This window comes from Solanum tuberosum, unplaced genomic scaffold, assembly GCF_000226075.1.
Source record: "Solanum tuberosum cultivar DM 1-3 516 R44 unplaced genomic scaffold, SolTub_3.0 scf00268, whole genome shotgun sequence".
Lineage (NCBI taxonomy): Eukaryota > Viridiplantae > Streptophyta > Magnoliopsida > Solanales > Solanaceae > Solanum > Solanum tuberosum.
In genome coordinates this window covers 55756-61302 of record NW_006239190.1, presented here as the reverse complement: position 1 = coordinate 61302, position 5547 = coordinate 55756, and the positions used below count along the sequence as shown (strand labels likewise).

The window sequence follows — 5547 nt, the reverse complement described above, 5'->3', positions numbered from 1 at the left end:
AAGCGGGGGGTGTTGGCATATCAATATATGGATAACAACTTATTGTGAACAGATATAACACAACGGGATGCTCCTGACCAATAACCATATCATTAAAGATCTATACACTTTGATTCTGTTGTAGATAGACAAAAGAGATGTGAGTCTCAAATGCTCATCTCCATGACCATCTAATTCCATCTCCTTTTGAACTTCTAATCCTTCCAACTGAGGAACGGTATCAACAGAAGTTATAACTTCACTTGGAAAAAAACTTGTTTTGGAGTTTGATATGTATAAATGTGAACTCGGAGTATAAGATAGCATGTTTCACGGGATTGAAACACATTATGACCACAAGAAAAAGAGATTTCAACTTCAACAGCGAAAGAACCTACTAACTACTAGATATTGAGTTGAATCAGACAGCCAGGTTTCAACAGACTGAGGAATAAATAAGAACAAATCCACAGGACTTTTAGTTTCAGAGGGGATTGCACACACAAGGACTTATACTTTACAACTAGGTGAAGGGGATAAAGTTTAAGAAGAAAAGCCCCACTTATTTGCTAGTGTGACACATCATTTTCTTGGAGTTCAGACTCAAGGGGAAACATAGCATAGAGATCTCATAGCATGCAGTCTGTGCTGGTAGGCAACCTTCTGAAGAAATTAAGTGTCATAGACGGAAGCTTGAAGCGGAACCACGGATGTCTCAATGTATAGAATCCAGTCAAGAGTGTCACAGCTCGGAAAGGCGTGACAATGAACAAAATGGAAGAAACCAAGCAGAAAATCAGAAACACTGCTGTTGCCCTAGGGTCTCTCCAGCCTCTCCCCTTGAGTAGCCCAGTCACCAACCACAGTCTGGATTGTCGCTGCAATCATTCTCAGACGGTCATACCTCATGCTAACGATATCAGGAGAAAATGAAGTGGGAAAACCATCAAATTCCTCAGATAATTCATCAGGAAGAGCAGTATCAGCACATGAAAGACAAGTATCTGTGAGTGGGGGATGCATTGGCTTTTTTCTGTAGTTCCAAATACTGATCAAGGAGAGAGAGAGAAAAAAAGTAGGTAGAATAAGTTTTGGATTTAGTACCAGTATGATGAACAAGATATGGATCAGAAAAGTTATAATGGGGTTTCTCCAGTTACATATATGATCAAATCTTTTTGCTACAGCCTCTAAAATGGCCATAAGCCTGAAAAAGTTAACCCTGGATTTTCTTATACTCCACATGGAAGGGCCGCTTTCTAACATATATTCCACTACCGCTTTCCCCATAGGTGGATCAGCACGATTCAGTCTCATAATGATAATCTGTTGGGCCTGATGCCTCAAGTAGGATTCACTTGCTTTTGTTAAATTCTGAAGATAGTGCATCTTGGGTAACAGTGGCTGAGAGTACAAATATGTTGTATTCAACGACGATGAGCAAATAAAACGTACAGTCAAGTAAATTTCACCTGTCTTTCTCACCCCAGCATTATCGAAGAGCATTAACGGATAAGAAAGTGCATAGACTCTGTCTGCTTGAAGAGTGGACAGACGAATCCTAACTTTTCCAATCCTGGAGTCCTTTGCGCCTTCAACTTTATCTCCTCCTTGCAGATTGCTATTATCAAATACACCTATAGTTAAAACAGTGCAAGGGTCAAATACTTCCCAATTGTAATGCTCATTCCACGTGGGAGAAAGGCTATTGGTAATTGTCCTAGTTGTAACCCACTTCACCCCATATTTGGCAACACAATAGGCATCTGTAGTTGCTTGCCCATCTTTTCTCTTCATTGGCTTGAGGCCCTGAGCATTCAGAATACCCAATTCAAGGACACCAATACTGGACTTCCACAATTGTTTTGCCGTTGTTCTAAGATCACTACTGTCACAGGTAGACTCGTCCAGAACATGGTAACCTCCCTCCAGACTAATACTCATGAGAATATTGCCAACAGACCTGATTTTCTCCTCCTTTTCTCCCCTAATTGTAGCCTGCTTCACAAATTCATACCACAGACATCTCACAGGTTTCTCATCCAACCTCATTTCCACATCTGACAAAGGAACCACACACCTTCCAAGAACCTCATCCTTGTCTGACGCAACTTTATCTTCCACACTCAAAATCAATACATCAAATGGTTCAACTGCTACAAACATCAAAGACTCGTCCCATACAGGATTGAAACTCTCTCTATTGGCAAACTTTGTACGACGTGTCTGATTTCCAAGGCTGGCCTTTACGAAAACTTCTGGAAGCCTATATTCATCACTTGGAATCAAGTCCTGTGCCTTAAACACATCAACTCTCAGGTACCAGAGCTTTGGCAAGAGGTACACTTTAGATCTTATATTTTCCATGACATCAGCACTACTAGCATCATCTGAATGCCAAGATTCAGGAAAGATTTCTTCAGCTTGAGTACCCATCCAAAGAGCCAAAAGCAACTCCCCTTTGACCTTATACCCTCTTCTATCATCCAATCTATACCACTGAGGAACCAAGTACTATTGGGCAACCAGTTTTGGGATCTCAAACAAATCAAACATATGTCCACCAACAAAATCATCATTTACAAAATCCTTATCTTTCACAGTCACCTCAAGTAAAGAAGCCTCAATCCTATCATGGGAGAAAACAAACATCTGATTCCATTCAGGATTTGTAGTCTTCTCGAAATGACGAGTCTTATCCTTATTATTCCCAAGTTTAACCTCAACATAAGGATCAAGCCTGCCTGTAAGATGTTTTGTAGGTAAATCTCTAGCCTTCACCACCCGGACAAAAAGATATTGCATTTGCTCAAGCTAATAACCCCTAATCTTCTTGAATGAATTTTCTTTTTTTCTTGTTCAGTTTACACAAAGTCAAAACCTTACTAATACTACATTGATCAATAACCAAAACTAAAAGGATATCAGAAGTTACTAGCAAAGAGGGACAACTCAATACAACGTTAATATTCACAAACCCAAAGACAGGCTTAGACAAGGTAACCAGAAATAAGAAAACAAAAATAAATCTTTAGGCACAAATGGAAGCACTCAAGGGCTAAATAGAGAGAACAGAACCTTGGAAAACTGGCAGAACTATTTGATCTGAATGCTTCAATCCTGCACACATAAAAAATTTCAGACACAACTTGAGTTCTATATATCCAATTCAATTGGTTTTGGAGCAACAATATTGAACAAAATTTTGATAAAATGATTCTCTCAACTAGAAAAATAACATATACTGTATATAGACTATAGTAATGAACAACATAGTCAATATAAGCACAACATATTTAATAGAAGTAAAGTTTTCCTCTAAAGATATTTCTTGGAAGTGACTTTCTGTTTTTTGGTTTTTGTGGTTCGGAGCCTGCATTGAAACCCCAACTAAATTCGAATCATACACTGCAATCCCAATCAAGGTGGCATCCCAACAAGATCTTCTCCATATCCACAGCTGGAATCGAAACATCTAATTAAGGGTGAAACAATCACCACTTCATCACAACCCATGTTTATCCTAAGTAACTTTCATTGAAAGGGATAGGGTCTTTGTTGCTTTTCTTTACTTCTTTTCAATACATTTCCATTGTTATAAAATAACTAGTATATCTATCTAGCAAGCATTGGTACACCATTTAAAAAAGAAAGAAGATGTATTTAGTGAGAATTAATCCCTAGCTAAATAATTTAACTTTCAATCAAGTGTGTTGTTTAGTCTTCTTTTAGTATGGGTTAATGAAAATAATATTACACACACGCATATATATATATATATAAAATTCTACGAAGCGATCACAAATTCACATACCCTTTTTTTTCTAATACATTCGCCCCCGAATATATTACTTTAATAAGTTGACAAACGTAATTACAAATATATAAGTTTATTGAATATTTCAAGATTTAACTTGTTGCAAATTGATTTTTATAAGTTATAACATTTATATGAAAAAATATTAGCATATGTCATACCTTGTCAAATTAACATAGTTAGTACTTACGAAAAATAAACTAATATATAAGTTTAATTCATTGTCTAAATTTGATATCAATAACTTTTAGCATTATTTAATCATTTACTTTATTTATTTTACGGATTAATCAAAATTATAAATATCCTCGCATAATTTTTATTATCATCTTATATGCATTTGTTTACTAAAATATTTTAATTATTATTTTTATTTAGTATTTACCTATTATTCAAATAATGGTTTTGAACTACTTATATTTTCTTGCATATGATTAATTTAATTATTGGTATTATCTATATATGAATTTAAATTATTATTTTTTAGGTGACCTTATACATAGAGTATGATTATTCTTTTGATCGCAAGTCAAAAGACTTTTTCATATTAAATTCAATTCAATATGTCTTATCCTTCTATTTATTTTAATTTTATTAAAAATATAGAAGCAACAGTTAAGCTACTTAATCATTTCATCAAGTTGACTACTTGAAGTAATTTTTTTTATTAGATATAGGAGTTTGGATCATGTCCAATACATGTTTCATAGTTTGTCTCAATTTATGTAACACAAACGAAAATTGCAGAGTCACCTAAATTTTATATAATTTTTAGTTATTTTAAATTGTGAATTATAACTCCTATTTTTTACATAATTTTAGTCTCTATTTCTTGATAATCAAGGCCCAAAAATTTATGAACGAGCTCATGCTTAACTAGCCAAGCAGACAAACAATCATGCATCTTTTTTGTTTTTTTTTATCTTTTCCACATTTTTATTTGTATAAGTATTTCACATTTACAATAAATGTAGGGAAAAAGGATAAATATAGCCCCGAATTATCATAAATGGTATGTTAATACCTTTCGTTATAATTTAAGGTTGTATATACCCTTACCGTCAATATTTTGGATCGTCTATACCCTTGAGACTAACAGATTGACACATGGCATCATCTAAATAATTTACCTGATTTTATTTTTTTATTTATCCAAAAAATTGAGAACCCACCCATTTTTCATAACTTACCCACCCATGACCCAAATTAAAATACCATGACATTTAAAATTAAAATAAAAAGCATAGTTGTTCATCTCCACTAAATATCAAATACAAGGAAAAATGTTCTTCAATTCATTTTCATTGGCACCATTCTTCAAATCTCACAAACAAAAACACAGAAGCATATTATTTCAATCAAAATCAAGAAACCAATTTAATTTTTTGTTTGTTCAAATCAATTTATTATTGTTGAAAGCAGGGGCGGACCTATAGTGGTTCAAGTGGGTTCATATGAACCCACTTCGTTGAAAAATAACACTGTATATATATGTATATTTAATCAGTTTTTAAAATTTTATATGTATATATTAAATTTTGAACCCACTAACACAAGTTGAAGCTTAGCCGAGTGGCTGAGGGGGTTCAATTTTCCCAGCCAACCCGGGATCGAATCCCTATAGCCACATTTCAGTTTTAATTCATTTTTTTATATATATAAAACATTCACACACAATTTTGTCCTAAGTAACTTTTGTCCTTTTAGTTACTTAGGAACTATAAAAAGTAGAACAACTTTTTACTTTTACA

The 5547-nt window shown here is 34.1% G+C and overlaps 1 pseudogene; it reads right to left on the bottom strand.

The window, feature by feature from the left end:
- Window positions 1-395: 395 nt before the first annotated feature.
- Window positions 396-3495, bottom strand: LOC102603550 (protein QUIRKY-like; annotated as a pseudogene).
- Between the last annotated feature and the right edge of the window lie 2052 nt (window positions 3496-5547).